This window comes from Aythya marila, assembly GCF_965140915.1.
Source record: "Aythya marila genome assembly, chromosome: 21".
Taxonomy (NCBI): Eukaryota; Metazoa; Chordata; class Aves; order Anseriformes; family Anatidae; genus Aythya; species Aythya marila.
The window spans coordinates 6,493,102-6,510,969 of record NC_139062.1 but is presented as its reverse complement, the minus strand read 5'-3'; the positions used below and the strand labels follow the sequence as shown (position 1 = coordinate 6,510,969).

The window sequence follows — 17,868 nt, the reverse complement described above, 5'->3', positions numbered from 1 at the left end:
TTTGGGCAGAAGTAAGGCAGATGCTGCTACAGCTGATCAGCACTGAACAGAGGCAGAGGGTGGCTTCCTAAGCCACGCAGGCAGGGAACTTTCTGGACAACGCTCCTCGTCCTTCCTAAAACTTGTCGTATCTCCTGCACTGATGGTTTTTTCATCCTAATTAGCTATTGGCTGGCATAATTACACCAGGCTGATGGCAAGAGAAGGGATGCTTGGGTTATGCCCTGCCAATACTTTGGGTAAAGTGTGGGAATGTTCCCCAGCCAGGGGAAAGCGTAAAGCTTGCAGGAGAGACTGTACAAGACAGAGGCCAGCCAGTGCTTCTGTGGCTAAGCCCCAGGTGATGGCCACGGAAGAAACCATCTCTCTCTGCTCTGCATGGAGAACATGAACCAGCTCTTGATTTGAGTGCACGCGCTCGGGATGCCAACTACATTTGCACGGATGCTGGAAAGCATCCACTGCATGCACAATCAAGACACAAACATGAAATACAGCCTGCAGCTTCCCTTCCCCTGCTCTCCCAATTACTGTGGAGCAGGCAAGGAAACGCTGAAGTTTTAGGGTTCTCTGGCTCTCAAGAAAAAGCCCTTTATGTGCCAGGTGTACACCCGCCCAGCCACAGCCTGCTCGCTGAGAGCGCTCCAACGGGACAGCCCCTATTAGTAGGGATCTCCAGTCACCAGCCTACAGACCCAAAAGATGGTGCCTGTTCCCCAGCAGAAGGAGGGCTGGAGAGTTTCTGGTTGCAACCGTGTCCTGCTGCTGCTCCTGGCCACCAAAAACCACAAGCATCCTGCCACAGATTCCCACCAAGCATCTCCACCTTTTCACTTTCACTGAACACAAAGGAAGAAAAGACCGACCTTGTGCAAATCCATCATCTGAACAGACAAAGCTGGATGCAGAAATGGCAAAATGGTTGTTATTCAGCCTGCTGAGCAGTCCACGTAAGTTCTCTTTTCCCATAAGTGAGCTAAAAAGTGCCTCAGCATAGATATGCTACTTGCACCTACTTCTAGCAGTAAATCATTTTCAGGCTGTGGGTTGTTCGTTACTCCTGGTTAGAGCCAGCGGTTTCCAGTTCACAGGAAACCAGCATTTCAAAATTTGGTTTTATTCCAAAAGTGGAAAGCAAAAATAGTCCTTTTCCCACTCAGAAAAGTTCTGGAAAATAGCTAGCATAGAAATGTTGTCATTCAGATTTATGAAATTTCTTTTTAAACTGGGTATTTGTTTACATAGTTTAATAATAGTGTTTATTTTATCAAAGTATCTGGCTTTTTCATTAAAACACCAGTGGCACTTTGATCTAGAAGGAAAACAGCATTTTTCACTCAGTGCTAGCTAGAATCTGCATTACTTAAAAAAATAAAAATAAAAAACCGTATTTGTTAATTTATTGTAACTATCAATGACAATGATGCGTAGTAAATATATTAATAGCAGTGACTCATGTAAGAGAAGATATGCTCTAAAACAGTAAAAGTAATTCCCCAAATAAAAACAATATTCTGAAATATTTGGCATTTTTAAAAGCCTTTTCTTTTATGAAAACTTGGTGCGGTGGAAATGTGCCCAGCACATTAATGCAGAGCATTGTCCAAAGCCCTCACCCTTGCCCCTAACCCACAGCCGAAGAGTTTCCCATCTCCTCTGGGACATGCATCTGCCCAAGCTGGCCCAAGGACATTCATCTTCATAAATCATTAAGGTTGGAAAAGATCTCCAAGATTATCTGGTCCAACCATCCCTCTACCACCAACGTCACCCCCAAACCACGTCCCTAAGCACCACGTCCAACACAAGCTAACACGGAGTAGAAAACTGCAGGTTTCAAGCAGGTTTTTCCAAAGGTCAATTATCTTCTCCTAAAACAATCTATCTTCCATTACTTCTAGTCTGAACTTACGCTGCCAGTTATTAGATTTCCTTTTACTTTCACAAAGACTCTGTTACCCAAAACCTCCTTTCCCTCCTGTGCTGCTTACCAGTGCCAAATGAATCATCTCTCAGCCTTCCTGAAGATAACTAGATTAACCGAGCGCCCTTATTCTTTCACTCTAACACAGCTCCTTTTCTTTGAGGCTTCTCTTTATCAACCTTCATTTAGGGTGGACCCCAGGACCGTAGTCCCCACTGCACACAGCTGTAACATCTCTTTGTGCCCCTTTTTACACATCTCTTCCAGCAAATTGTCTCCCTGGCTAATGTCCAGAAAGCATTATGGGATCAGTTGACACGTCAGCATTTGGCAGTAGTTGCCTGAATTCCGTAAAATTACAAATAACTGGTCCCCACAAATTCGAGCAAACCTCATTAGCTGCACTGACAGCAAGCGTGCATGTGAAGCCAGGCTGGATTTCAAGGGTGGTGGTGGGCTAGATCCACCACCCATTGCTGGCTGACCTCAAAACACACTAACAATGGCGTGCCACCAAGTTATCTCACCTGTATACCTGGACAAAAGCTCCTCACACTCCCCACCTGAGCTCGGAGAGGCTGTACAATCCTCCATGGAAGCTCACTGTCTCATCCTTCAGAAGCTGCTTATTTCTAGGCACATTAGTTTTTTTCTCCAGCCAACTAAATCAGGAGCAGTGTCCAATAACCCAGTGTGTTCCCCATCTGCAGTGGCTTCTCTCTGCCTCTCTCCCAGACTCAGAGCACTTCAAATCTCCATGGCAAGAAACTGCTCTGGGGGGTCAAAGGCCCTGGGAAGATGCAGCCAAGCCGTGCTCTGTCATCTCATCCCGAAAACGCTGGCACTGAGTGTGAGCTAACGATCAATAAACCAGGAAGGCTTAACATGGAGAGATGAGGCCTTGCTGTCCAGCTCAGCTGCTCAAGAAAAAGGCTGTGGTGCTGCCAGGGCTTACTTCTCCTTCAGCTAGGTGGGATTCTGCCGTTGCAGGTCTGTGGGAGATCATCAAAGAGGAGTTTGGAAGGTGACTGTGGTCTGTAAGGATCTACACTGGAAGAAAGCAGCAGCACACAGAGCTCCTTAGCCCACGAGGGAAATTGCAGCTACCGCTTTGCCTGGGAGCTGAGCCCAGTAAAGCAGATGGAAAACAAGGTTTTGTTCTAGCAGGGAAGGCATTCACCTCTGAAAACCAATCATCAAGAGATGCAGTCCTAGTACCATTTGGATCCTTCACCATCCTGGGTGAGGCAGAATCTGGACAAGCACGTGCTGCAGGAGCAGGAGCTGGGCAGAAGGCCACTGTGGTTCCTCCTGGCCCATCAAGGTGTGATAACCTGGGAGATGCTCATGCTGGCAGCACAGACATCTCTGAGCGGATCAGTGACTCACCTTCAGGTCCCAAGATGTCAGCTGTGCACAGGCCTACTGCAGGTGAAAGACTCCTACAAGGTGTGGTACACCCCAAAGAGCAGGAGCCTACCATCCTCCAGAAGCAAGTCCTCCACATGCAGCAGTCCCAGCGGGGCTCAGCCCACAGCGTGCTCAGCCCCTGGCACCAGTTGTGACCCACGGTGTGTTGGCAAGGCAACCCAGCAGCTCTTCTGGTCCCAAAGGCTGTCCCTACACCCAAACCCTGCTCCAGCCAGCCAGCAGGCCCAGCTCCTGTACCAGCATCCTTCAGACTACATGGGTGGACCAATTTCTGGATGGGCAGCCCCAAAACCAACCCCTAGTGCCCTGCAAAGCACGGAGGGGGGAAGTCGCCTGCTTCGGCTAGCAGATTTAGCAGCTTAGCTTGCTGCTGCTGCTGACACTTCCCCAACACCATCCTCCTGGTTTGGCAGCTCGGATGACACCCAAGAGCTGGGGGCTGCTTGCAGGAAGGTGCCGCAGCAGGTCCAGGCACTCCGGGACCCCTAGCACCCTACACAGAGCGACCCTGCACCAACAACAGTGTCGATGCAGAGCAAACCCCCCCAGGATCAGCACGGGTGGGTGTCTGGCCCCTGGCCCATCTCTGGTGGCTGGCGATAGCTGCAGCGCCGTGAAATGCTCTTGTCGGAGCAGTATTTTCTCAATATTGTTGTTTGTTTTATTCCCTCCCGCGTGTTTATCTGCAGATTCACATGCTACCCACAGCATTATAAATAAACCTGCAGCTGCTCGAAACTAGCAGACGCAACTCTGGACTGCTTCCCACCAGAAACCGCACTGCTCCCCACGGGACGGTTAGGAGATAAGTGCCTGTCCTTTTCACTTTGAAGATGCTTTCAATAAGCAACTTTCTGCCAGCGCCGGGGCCCGTTGCTGTCACGGCCTACCAGGGGAGGCACTGCAGCTTGCTACAGGAGCACGTCGGGGTCTGTGGCCTCTGCCCCACGCTGGATCCCAGCTCGAGCCCTTGGCATGCAGAAATTTATCACTGCCACCGCGCCACGGCCCCCACGCTCACAGCAATCACCTGGGAGAGGGGCTCCTACGTTCCTCCCTCACCTCCTTGCTGCTCAGCCACAGGTGAGCGTGGGGGTCTTGGCTGCACCAGCTCGGTCCATCTGGGAAGGTCAGGACCGAGACCTGGGAGCTGGGAGGAGAGGACAAGGATCACGGTGGGTGCTGGTTGGCGTCGGGGCCTCCACCACGGGATGCCCAGGGCTGGGGATGGAGAGTGACAGGACCAGGAGACAGTGGCAGAGAGGCTGGAGGGGCAAGGGATTAGCAGGGGATCTGTGCGCTCTGCAGACACACTTCTCCATGTCCGGAAAAATAACTTCCATGGAGTTTTGCCAATTCAGACCAATTTAGAACATCTGGACCTGGGTTTCTCAGAAGTCCTGGCAAATCCTTGACGTTTGCAGGCTCCAAACTCATCCAGATAAAGAAACAGCTGGACAAATAAATAGCCCCACAGATAGCTGAGGCCTCCACCCTCATTTTTCCACCCACAGCTTTTTCCCTTCACCTTTCACTTTGCATGTCAGCTCCTCTCTCAGAGTAGGGCACTTGCCAGTGTTTTAACCCCGGTACAACATTACTAACGCAAGGTACAAGCTCCTAGGCTGACCCAGAATTAAAATGATTGTGGCCAAGGCTGGATGTGCAGGCAAGAAGTTACCCAGACCTCACTGATGGAGCAAAGTCACCCAGAGTCAGCCAAGGCAGACACAGGTTAGGCTGTGCATCATTACCAGAGGAGGGCCTGGAAGCCCAGCAAATGCACCTCATCAGATTAATCCACGCTGGAGTGACACTGAAGGGAGGGAAGACCCTGGCGCTGAGCGAGACTCCGTGCTGGAGCCCAGCAAAACATCCAACGGCTCTGCACGGGCACACGTGCTCGTGGAACGGCGTTTCCAGCCCGGCCTCAGGTGCAGCCACCACATCCCCACGCAGGAGGGGCAGTTAATGAGAAACCCGTCTGTCCCCCGCCCCACGGAGCCCTCGCTGCAGATCTATTTATCCTTCCAGCAGTTGAAAGGCTCCTCTCTGCCTCCCGTGCTTTACTGGAGCCTTATTATAATATTTTTGCCAGCAAGAGCTAAGAGGGGCTGAGCAAACCCAGTGGCCTTTCCCTGCAGCACCGAGTTTTGCTTTGCCTGGCCGGTGGCCAGCGGAACAAACTGAAACCCAATCCCCCCCCGGCCGACCCGCTGGCGCGGTAACAGCACGCTGCATTGTGAGCCGGCGGCTACAGGATATTTTGGATACTTCACTCAGGGATCCACTTAAACTCCAAGAGGGAGAGTGATTGATAGGGAGTGAGGAGAAGCAACGACTGGGCTGGGATGGGAACTGCCCGCATCCTGCCCAAAGCCCCAAGCCCCCAAGGCCACCCCGTGCTGCAGGAGCGGTCTGTGCCGGCAGGCCCAGCACGGTGAGAAACCAGGTGGAGACAGGTACCCGGTTGTTCAACCCCTTGGCCTGGAAAATAGGGTCCAGACAGATTGAGAGACCTACAAACAGGGGCAACGTCCAGCATCTTCACCCTCCAGAGCACATCTGATCTCCTGGGGGCGAACAAGGCAAGAAGGGGGAGGCCCAACCCCAGAGAAATTACATAGCTCTGGCAAGGGAAAGGTCACACCGCAACCCAGGAGCCCCACAGCAAGCTCCCTCTGCGTCCCTCTGGTACTGGAGGGAGGACAAAAAACCCAGCTCTAATGGAGAACTGGAGCTCGAGCCTCAGGCATCCAAAGCAAACTGGGACCAGCTCTGGGACCCCCCTAGGTTGGATGTCACCCCGGGGAGGAGCGGGCAGGGAGGTGCAAGGGACGAGGACCCTGCCTCCTGTCCTGCTCGATGATCATTTGTGCTCCTTCCCCAGCATCGAAGCATGAACGCAGCCAGCTCTTCAGCCCCACGCAAGAGGCTGAAGAGTGCCTGCAAGGGGCTCCTTCAGGGATGGCAGCAGGGCCTGTGAGCTCAGCCCTGCTTCTCCTGGTTTGGGAGCCATCAGCCATCACAGGCACTGCCGGGATACTTAAAACCAGCACAAAGAGGGGTCAAACCCAGCTCTAGGTCTTGCAAGTCTCCCAGGCACGTGTCTTCCTTTCTAGCCACCCAGCCGACCATCAGCCCGTCCACACGCAGTAACGCTGCCAGGCAGAGCGCACTGCCTGCCCCATCCACCTTACAGGAGGGAAACAGCCCAGCCCCAGCCCCTAGGAGGACTGAGAGGGGCTGGGGCTCCACAAAGAATTCCGATTTTGTGATCTTCCAGGCTTGGGACTCTGCTGAAGATGCAGTTTAGGCTGGCTGAGAGAAGGGATTACGCTAGGCCTGGCTGTCGCTGCCCCGGGCTGTCACTGCACATGCGTCCCGGCCACTCCGTTTCCCGACTTTGGCTGCCCCAAAGGTCAGCAGAAACCCGATAACCCCACCGGGGGACCCCAGAAAGCTGCCCCAGCAGCACCAGGGAATGCAGCCCCGGCTGGCAGCGCCTGCCCCAAGAGGAGCCGGGGTTTGTAGGTGGTCTGAGTTCAGCCGAGGGCAGGCTGCCGAGCAGAGACAATGCAGATGCTAAATGCCAGCGAGCAGGGGCCCTCCTGCTGCTCCCGGGAATGCAGTAGCCACACAGAGAAGACACAGATGCAGACATTTAACAGCCATTGCTACTGTCAGCACTAATGACTCAGTCTCTGCAGTCACACAAACCCCATTGTCTGCGGGACACCTTGCGGGAGGGAGGCCCAGGGGTTAAAAAAGCCTCATCCTTACCCGCACCCAGCCTTATCCGCCCTGCCAAGATGGATCCAGCAGACACTGAGACCCCTCTGGGGGTCTCACAGCCTGGCCATGTCCCCACAGCAGCGCTGGGCTCCTCTTCCTCACCAGCAGCCACAGAGCCCTGGGGCTGGAGGCCTGGTGCCCATGAGCTGCTCCTGCAGCTCGGCCCTAGAGGAAGCTTTACAAGATCATAACCTGCTCCCACCATCATCACAGAATCACAGAACTGTGGGGTTGGAAGGGACCTCGAGAGATCATCAGGTCCAGCCCCCCTGCCAATGCAGGTTCCCTGCAGCAGGTTGCCCAGGTTGCTCCTCGACTCCCAGGCCCCACAGGATCCTCCGTCCCAGGCAAGCATTTGTGCCTGGGCACAGGGGTGAGGGGACCTTAGGACATCTGGGATGAAGCAAAAAGCCCAGAGGCTGAGTGGTATCACCAGCTACGCAGCACATGCTGGGCCTTTGCACAACATCCATCCCTTTTCCTCACCAACCTCGTTCATCATCTGATTCAACGAGTGTTGACAGGACCAGGAGGAGCAGCATGAGCACGGGGCGTGGGTTTTGGATAGCTCTGGCTCCTCGTCCCCGTGGGGCTGTGCCCCGACCGCCCTACCCAGAGCGGGGGGAGCGCACGGCTCAGGTGCGTGCGGTGATCCCCATCCCACCTCCCAGCACCCCTGGCACTAAACGAGGTTTTGTCACCCACCCAGGATGACAAAAGGTGGTGCAGGCTGGAAGCAGCTCCTTCCCAGCAGGCTGCGGAGCCCTGCTCAGCATCCCGATTGAGCTGTCCTTAATGGGCTTCAATTTTAATTTGCTTTTATTGGAAAACACAGATGGTCACCCCTCCTCCCCCCCACCCGAACATATACAGGGTAATAACATTTACAGGAGAAAAGATATCATCTCCAAAGACAGCCAAAGCTCCAGCAAGAGCCCCAGCAGCACACAGTGACACGCAGCTGCACAGCCCCGTGCCTGGCTTGTAAAGGCAGGGCCACACTGAGCACAGGCACGCCGGGGGCAAGGAAAGTGGGGAAAGGAGACCAGGACCTGGTGAGTGAGAGCTGAAGACCAAACCTAGACCCTGGTGTGTGCCAGCAAGCCTGGCAGTGCCAGCACATTAACCTGGTTAGCTTCTTTCCCAACCAGATCCTGCCAAATGATGTCAGGGGGTGCCCACAGCAATCCTCTCCTTGCAGTGCTGCTGCCCGGAGCTGGAGGGGATGCGCTGGTGGTCCCATCCCAGCAGAGCCAGCCCCTGTCTGAGGGGTCCAGCTGGCTCTGAGCACCCACGGACCCCCACCAGCCACCTACAGCGGGCAGGATGAGCCCAGTTGCAGCGAGGAGCTGCTCCCAACAGCCTGGAAAGGAGAAACCTGTCATGCTCCCCACATCCTGGCAGCAGCAGCTAGGAGCAAGGGGTCCAGCAGAGCTGCAGTGCAATGCCCACAACACATGCACCTCTTCTTGCTTCTGCCCGGGACAGCAGCACGGATAGCAGGGCTGGAGAGCCCCCCAGCAAAGAAGGAACACCCAGAGGCACCTGACTTGTGCCTGAGCACCCAAAAACTGGCACCTGCGGGCGCTCCCACTCCTCCAGCACTGCCAGGACCATCCGCACGGAGCCCAAAGGCCTGGGTGATGAGGGGGCCCCGGGCCTTTTCCCAGCCCCAGCCAGCCGAAGCACAGGGCATGCAGCTGAGCGGGGATGCTCTCCGACGCATGTTTGGCGCCGTGCGCCTACCTGCCAGCCAAGCATTCCTGCTTTTCACTGTTTTTACTGACAGGCTGTAAATTTGCTTCTGGTTGGCAGCCCCAAGTGGGAACAGCTTAAGAGGAACCACATGGCCAGCTGCAGGCTCGTCTGTGCCAAGCTGCAGAGGGGTGCGCCGTGCCCCCCAGCTGGCTGCGACAGCAGGGGCCTCCGGGCTGGGCTCCCAAACCACGGGGAGCCTCTCCCCAGGACAGACGCAGGAGCTTCCAAAATCCTTGGCAAGGGGTTGGCACAGCGCTCCATCTGAGCTCCTTCTAGCAGGTCCTGAGGCTAGAGAATAAGGCAGCATCTCTCTGCAGCCCCCCTGGTGTCCCTGGGGGCTAGCGCACAGCCACACCAGAAATGTGAACCCCGCATCTCCGCAGGCCCCACACCACAGATAAAGCTGCGATGGAGACGGCAGCTGTTAACAGTGGGTATTTTTAGTGAGCTGCAAATGTTTCCTCCGCGGGGAAAACTCTATCTTCAATACCTCACCACGGAGAGGGATTCCTCTTTCATGCACGGGTAATTCATTACACACTCGTCTAACCTCCCTTGTCAGCGCGTTGAACCAAGGGGCCACCCCGCCAGCGGATGGCACGAGGCTGGTGCTGGTCCTGCACGGGCAGGAGACAGCAGAGCAAACGGGATGGGGAACATGGACACCATCCCTAGAAAAGCTTCGTCCTCACTTCACCAGCACTCCTTTTCTCTCTCTGAGCCACTTCTCTCTGAGCACAGTGCTCCCTGGATGCTCTCAGCCAGCAGCAGCACCTGTGGATGAGCGGGCAGAGCATCGTCTTCTACCTGCCCAGGAAAAGAGCACGTTGATTCAGTCCAGCATGTCTGAATCACAGGGACAGCATAGATGACACCCAGGAGCTCACCCTCAGGTCCTTGCCAGCCCCATCCAGTGCCTCCTTCCTCCTCCTCCATCCTCCTCCTCGGCCTCTCTCTGTCCTGCTTGGGTCCCCGCTGCCCCCAGGCGCTGGCCTCTGCCTGGGCTGCTCCAAGCAGCCTCCTGGCACCAGGGGCTGTGCTCACGTCCCACAAGGCTTCCCTCCCCTTCCTGGAGACTACTACTTAAAGAGGCTCCTTTCCAACACACAGAAAACCCGCAATCAATGTGGGCAATCACAACGCAGACCTCATTTTGACAGCTGAAGACGAGCAGATCAATGAACCAAAGATGAGCAGTTGCCTAGGTACAGGCAAACAGAATCTGATCACACATATGTGGGAACAGATTTTTGCACCCACCAATAAGAAACACACTTGGAGGTGGAAAAGGGGCAATTTCCAAAAGTTGAAAGGGATTATTAGCAAAAATTGATTAGGGAGAAAACGTAAACATAAACAATGAAGAGTAATTACAGCTAGCTTAAGAAGGCTTGGCCAAAATCTCGTAAATCTGCAATTATAAAAGAAGGCGTCCTTAGTTAAAAATTGTCTTGGCTTTGAATAAAAGAAAAAAATGCAGTAAAAATAAACATATTGTATAAATAAAAAAGGGGGAAGTTGGCAGCAGTAAATTAGCAGCTATAAAATGCAGACGGTTGCTAGAGGAAGTTAACGTATCAGTGAAAAATACACTGTCGGCGAAGGTAAAGGAGAGAAAGGGGAATTTTCAAATACATCAAAAGCAAACGATATCAGAGCTACGGAGAAGGAAGTTCACAGAGACACCCAAGTGTGAACTCCTGCAGGAAAGGCACCAGCTCCTGGCACACCCCACTGCCTGTGCCCGGGGGGGCAGCGGGGGACCCAGCTCCTGTGCTGTGGGATTTCCCTGCTGCCCTAAATGCTGCTCCAAGGTCGCTGTGACCCTGCCCCAACCAGGAGTGATGGTGTCAGGGCCTTTTATTAGCAAGTTTGGAGGAGGTTCTTGGCAGCACCACGGTGCACAGGGCAAATGTTTGCTCTCAAGGAGCCCCTCGTGTCATCAGCACATCCCCTGCAGACCTGTGGGGAGAGGACGGCCCCCAGCACCGAGAGCATTCCTCTCTCCTTTGACATCTTTTGCTATAACGAAGCCAGGCATCAAGCAGGGACAGAGCAGTCCAAGATCTGGGAAAATGTTCATAGCATCCCACGGGGCTTATTGAAAGGAAGCCTGGGCTGTTGGTCCAACCTCAGCCCCAACACGAGACCGGGGCCACAAGGGCTTTGCTGAGCTGAGCCAGGGAGACCTGCAGGGGTGAGGTCTGTAAAGTAATACAGGGACCTGGCATGAGACGAGTCAAACCAAAGCGGCCTCGCAGCAGCACGCCAGAGAGACGCCCGAGGCATCAGCTGAGCAGCCGGGAAGTAGGACAATACGGCAAGCATCAGGGAGGGAGAGGACGGGGGGCTGAGAGCTCTGCAGACCAAAAAGAAGGAGCCCAGCAGCTCAGCCCGGTGCTCTCCACTTGTTCTATGTCTCAGACGCCTTGTAAAGTGGGTGCAGCAATGGGACCCCTGTCCCCAAAAAAGCTTTGAGGATAAAAGAAAAAAAAGAGTTATCGGCACAGGTATTCACAAGCATGACCTAAGAGTCAAATCCAGCCTGGAAACTCACAGTGCACTGAGCAGGACACAGCCGGTGTGCAGCCACTGTACACTGCAGGATGGGACAGCACAAGCCACATGGACCACCCCATGGGCAGGAGTTGGGGTGGGGAAGGACAGACATCCCTGAAGGACAGACATCCTGGAGCTGTGCCTCTGAAGCAGCACACACTGCTTCATCCCAGAAGTGCAGCCCCAGGATCTCCAGCAGGGAAGGTCTCTGTTTCACTCCCTTTCCTCACACACACACCTCGCAGCACTGCTCAGCTCCCCCAGAGCTCCTGCACCAGGATGAGGTATTGCTCCTCTCCTACGGCTGGAAGCAGGGAGCCCTCCCCACCACTTGCGCCAGGAGAGGGCTGGTTCAGAGAAAATCAGTGAGCATCGAGCACCTTGGCCCCTTACAACACCTGAGCTCACTGGGTGATCACGCTTGAGGGAGGCACAGCACAGAAAAAAACGTTGAGGGGCCAGGAGAGCAGCAGGACGGACGGTATGGTGGGAGCAGCAGTGCCTGGAGAATTTAGAGGTTGGTTTTGGCCTGACACTGATCGACACCTCTGGACCTCCACATGACAATGAAGTGAGGAAGCAGTGTCCTCAGGGCCGTACCCGTGGCACTTTCCAGCCAAAACACACACACTCGCAGAGCTTACCACTTGCTGCCTGAGCCTCCTAAAAGCAACACAATTCCGAAATTTAGTGTACAGAGTGACCAAGGCGTTACCTGACAGCCTCCTCAGCCTTGACACGGGAAATCAGGCGAAAAGTGTTGTGCAGAGAATGCACCATCCCCTGAATTCCCCGAACTCAGCACAAAGCAGACTTTATAAATCAATGTCTGCAGCAGGAAGACACATGAGGGAGCAGCAAGTTCATCCTCCCCTTGCTGTTGCACTGCAGATGATCCTTGAATCCCACAAGTGTGATGGGAAGGGATCCCTGGAGGGCCTGAGTCCCATCTCCTGCTGAGGGATGCACCAGACCCACAAGAGCACAACATGAAGAGGACTCTGCTCTTTTCCCTCTTCCCAACACTGTACTCATTTCTCTGTCATCCCCATCGCCTCACCCACCTGCAAAGCCCTTTCAGGAGCTGCAGCCACCGCGGACTACCAGGTCTTGCTGCCATCCCCTCGCTGACAGTGGAGGAGATGGGGCTGGACTGGGACATGCAGGGAAGTTACAACACACAGCATGTTTCAGTGGGCACGTGTGCAGTCTGGGCCCAAAGCAGCCTCAGATACCCTCAAGACCAGACTTGCCTGTGAGACAGAGCGTGAGCTCGCACACATAGCTCTGTGCATGGCCAGAGCATCTCCTCGGGAGCACCTGGGACCCCGGCGTGCCTCAGCATGCTGCTGCACACCAGGGAGGCTGCTCCCAGCTACCTCCAGCTACCAGTGCCATGGGGAGCCTGGAGGCTGCTGAGCCACCGCATCCCACCCATCTCAGGCCCATCTCACCTTGAGTCATTCCCTGGCAGTGCTTTGGAGCACCAGCCGGGGCTTTGCAGCTCCCTCTATCCCCTCATCACCTAGAGGGATCAGGTAGCTCGGTTTTCTCCCCCCATGCAGGACATGGAGTGAGAGAGGCAGAGCTGCCAGCAAGAGGGAAAGGGGCAGCAAGCTGCAGCAGAGCTCCTGACATCCTCCCACGGAGCAGAGAGCCCTGGCTGCAGGTCTTCAAGCTCAGGTGACTGCCAGGCTCCTGCTATCCCCAGCACAGCAGAGCTGCAGGGCAGCACAGCACCCACGGACAGCCTGCCACCGTGGGCAGCCTCACAGGGCTCTGTGCTCTTCCCACCCTGCTGGAAACCCTTCTCCAGATCTCCCTTGCATCCACAGCCAGGTGCTGCCTGCTCCAGTAAGCTCCTTCTTGTCATGGCACGTACCTGGCTGTTCATCATCAACATCTGCAGCCCGGACGCTGCCCTCCCAGTGGGAAATCTATGTGTGAGACAAGTGGTCCAGGATCTGTCCCTGTGTCCTGGAGGGCAGCAATTGGGGTAAGATGGTGCCAGCTCTGCAGGAGCATGCCCAGGGCCCAGCACCCAGTGCAGCACACACTCACACATGTAGACACAAGCTCACACATGTGCAGACACAAGCTCACATGTGCACAGACACAGGTCTCCTTGTGCGGGCAGCTGCAGCTCACACCAGTACCTGTGCTCTTGTGTGTGAACAAACCCCAGTGCACGCAGGAGCCAGGAGCTAAGAGAAGTGGCCAGCTCTGGAGTGAAAAATGTCTCCTTCGAGAGAAAAATACCTTGATTCACAAGGGAATACCTTCCCTTGCCTCCCACCAGGGAAGGACACAATGCTCCTCTGTCATTTCCTGATGTATCCTGCCTGGAGAGCAGAGGCCCCGGGGCTGCTGCATGGACGTTGGCGGATGCACAGGGCTGCTCACCCCCTCTATCTGCTCACACTGCCGGAGATTTATAGATGAATAAAAATCTGTTGGCTGACCTTTTGTTTACTCCTCTCAGAGAAAATAATTAACTCTTGATGCAGTTCTGGCTCACGGTACATGGATTTGAAGAACTTGGTAAAGCTGTCCTTAAACCTGGTGTTTTATTATTTATAAATACCTGAAATGTGGGAGACAGAGGGATTTGGACAACCTCTTTTCAGTGGGCTGTGAGGACAGGACAAGGGGCAACGGCCACAAAATGGAGCCCAGGCAGTTCCGCACCAACATACAAAATAATTTCTTCACGGTGAGGGTGACGGAGCACTGGGACAGGCTGCCCAGGGAGGCTGTGGGGTCTCCTTCTCCAGAGATATTCAAGTCCCATCTGGACCTGGGCAACCTGCTCTAGGGAACCTGCTTTGGCAGGGGGGCTGGACCTGATGATCCCTGGAGGTCCCTTCCAACCCCTACAGTTCTGGGATTCCCTCTGATAACTTTTCTTTCTTCAAATATCACAAATTTGCTTGATGGGGTTACTCACGTGAAAAAGCCCTCCAATTGCTCAGTGCTGAAACAATCCCTACCTTGTGAAATGAGCTGCCCAGTGTGCCCAGCTCAGCAAAGGCCTCAGGGACAGCCAGGTTTTACACTGCAAGGAGCGGGTGACAGCAGAGCACCTACACCACTCAGCCACCACCAAACACGTGGCACCTTCAGCTTCTCTGAGATGGCACCAGGGACAGGGCAGAGCGCTCAGTGACATGCTGGGGAGCACAGCACGGCTGTGCTCACTACAGGAATGGCACAGTCCTTGCAAACAGACACGTAATGCATGGGGGCAGCTCCTGCTTTGGCTGTCCCCCTAAAAGAAATGCTGTTTCTGCTCTGCATACAGCAAGGGAACATCCGGCCCTGGAAAACACGACACCGAATGCCCGCAATTAATGCTTCGACTCCTTTTTTGGGGAGGGCTGAGCGAGGAACACCCTGCCACACACTAAAAATCCCAATCCCTGGGGGCAGAAGGGCCCCCAAGCCAGCCCTGCGGGCCGGTGGCTGTCTGAGGCCAAGCCAGCCGTCACAGACATGGCAGCAGGCGTCCAAGCGTGGCGGCAGGCAAACAAAGAAGAGTTCCCGGCTCCATCGATCCAGAGGTCAGCTGGGTGAAGCACGAACATCTGGTCCGACACTGCCCAGCGTGGGCTGAAGGACTGCCCCGCATTTATCTAGACAAGGATGAGCCTTTCAGGAAGAAGCACCCGATAGTGTTTTTAAAAGGTTCCCTGCTCGGAAAGCCGTCCCCGGCCTGCTTCGTGACGGGGCTGTGGATGTGGCTGGAGACCTGTGCCACCCGCCTCAGGCATCCAGGCACTGCTGGAGGCCCTGCACAGAGCCTGGCTGTGGGCATCCGCTGAGGGGAACGAGGGCAGCAAGGCGCAGAACCACAGGCAGTGCAGGAGCTCGTTTTGGGCCCTGTCTGGAAATCCACAGCCACGGACAGCACCACACTCTGTCCTGTGGGCTCCCTTTGGGCTGTCAGGGAGCTCTGCCCATGAAGGAACAAGGCCACGGCACACAGGAGATGTCCCCCCTTGGCCTTCTGAGCTGTCACACGGCAGGGTAACCCTGACCGAAGGCTGTTAGCAGCTCTCTAGGTTTGCGTCCAGCCATCTTTGTTTTTATTACCGAATCCCTGCAGACTGAATCTGCTGTAGGGTACATATTATCAGGGAAATGTTTCCTCCCTGTGGCCCCACTCCCCTCCGTGCAGCACCCAACAGGCTGGGGTGAGCAGAGGCAACGCAGCACACGCCTCCATTGAACAGTTCCAGAGGAGCTTTAACAAAAGGAAGGGGCTTTTGCTGCCCCTGAACATAGGCTTACACATTTCAAAGACAGCAAAAGGACTGGTCAGGCTGTCTGCATGGCCATCCGGCCCAGCACATGCCTGAGGACACTGGAGACAGAGAGGTATTAGCCAGAGGGAAGAGCCATGGGGGTCAAAGACTGTTTATGAGAAATCAGTCACCTTTGATCTACAGATTACCAGCAATAGCGAATCGACTACATCCCTGGGTGAACTGCTGCACAGTTAATTAGGCACGTTATTAAAAACATGCTCCTCTACTCATCTGAATTAGTCCAGCTTCCAAGCCACAGAGTCCTGCCCTGCTAAATTACGCAGACCTTCACTATTAACAACCGTTCCTCCAGGCCGGGACCAGCAGACAAGGCAGAAGACACTCCTGAATCTGATGGATAAAGCAAATGATGGGCAGGCTTTCCACACCTTGAGTCCTTGAGTCATGACTGCAGGTATTTTGTTTTGTTTTGTTTTCATTTGGATTCTCCTTTGAACGCAAATACCAGAAACAGACCCAGGTCTAGCCTCCATTTCACAAAGAAAGCACTCCCTGATATGTCCTGCATTATCAAGCAAGTATCTGATCAGCTCTTTCAGACCAAGAAAACACTTTTCAGAAGTCCTTCCAGAGCCCGAGACATCCCAGTTAGCATCTTCTACCCCACAGACAAGGGCTGTACTTTCTGCTCCCAGGCACACAGTGGGGCTCGGCCAGATTCAGACACATTTCTGTTCCCATGACGCACCAAACTGCCTTGGGTGTAACTAATCTATCCTCTCCAATCTTTACAACTCTTGCAACATTGGTACTTGCTGCAGACAGGGATCTCATTAGAAGTGCTGCCCAAAAAGTGCTGATGACCCACTTATGGTATTTTCCTCTGACCAGCCAGCTTTAAGCCCCTTCAGCAAATGCTGCACTAAGGCCTATAAAATCCTTTTTTTGCTGTAATACCATGGGAACCTCCCCCCATACACATAATGATGCTGAATTACACATAAATGGCTTGAAAACCCCATTTACCTCTGTAAAAACTCTTAGGGTGACTCATCTGCCCCTCAGTTTGAAAGCACCGTGTGCTGCCCACGTACTTTCCTCCACACTAAAGGACCGTGCCGCACATCCCCATGATCTCTGCATTGTTACTGCCAGCCTGAGCAAAAGGAGATGGGGTACGTCCTCATGGGTAGCTTTGTGTGCCACAATAATGAAAAGCAAGTCCTGTTGCTGCCCTTTTCCCTCAAAGAGCACTCTTTCCCTAGCAAAGCAGAGTACTGACGGCCCCCATCAAAGGGCATCGCCCCCACAGCATTTCAGAGCTGGCTGGCTTGCAGACATCCAGTGCTCATCCAGGGGCTGGGTCGTCCACTTGCTGCCCCTACAGCAGGACCCAGCCTCCTCACTGCTCAGCCTTGTTGGCAGCCAGCAAAACCACCCCGCTCCCGAAACCTTTTATTAGAAACACGCAGGCACGAAATGATTCAAGAGGAATCCATTACACAGCATTTAGTACATACCGTTTGTATTTCACAGCCAGCAATCCTTCCGATTTCACAGGGAAACGGCTATTAAAAAGCCACTGCGGCTGATGGGAAGGGGCCAGCGTGCTAGGTGGGAACAGGGATGGGGGGAGCATTTCTTCAGGACCCTTCAGGTCCGGCTGTGCTTGCTCGGGTAGGGCTTGGGCACATCTGGGTGTCTCACCGAGACAGCCAGCAGCCCTTTTCTGGAGCATGGTGCTGCATCCTCCACTTGCAAGAAGCAAAACCTCCCTCTCCAGACTATTCAAGCTGTTGCTGTGCAGGAGAAAACAGCTCTGCTGTCTGCAAATAATTCACCCATATCTGACTCAGATGCTTTTTGAAGCTCTGGTATGATTGCAAATTATTCCTAAAAGGAAAGAGAAACTCTGAAACACAGTTGGTATTTAGTTCAGCACCACTCCTACAAAGTCTCATAGATGTCTGAAGACTTTTATAGTTCGTGCACAGCAGGAGTGTTGTACCATGCCTTACAGACAGTTACTCATGGGCTAGCTCCTCTCCCACCTCCTAGGAGCTTCATTTCTCAGACACCCAGCACAGGGTCCCCAGGGCCCTGAAGATCATGGCCAAATCCATTGGTCAATGC

The 17,868-nt window shown here is 54.2% G+C and overlaps 1 protein-coding gene across 3 annotated transcripts in view; it reads right to left on the bottom strand.

The window, feature by feature from the left end:
- Positions 1-17,868, bottom strand: part of EPHB2 (EPH receptor B2) — a 118,397-nt gene that overhangs the window by 79,340 nt on the left and 21,189 nt on the right. The window lies entirely within an intron of this gene.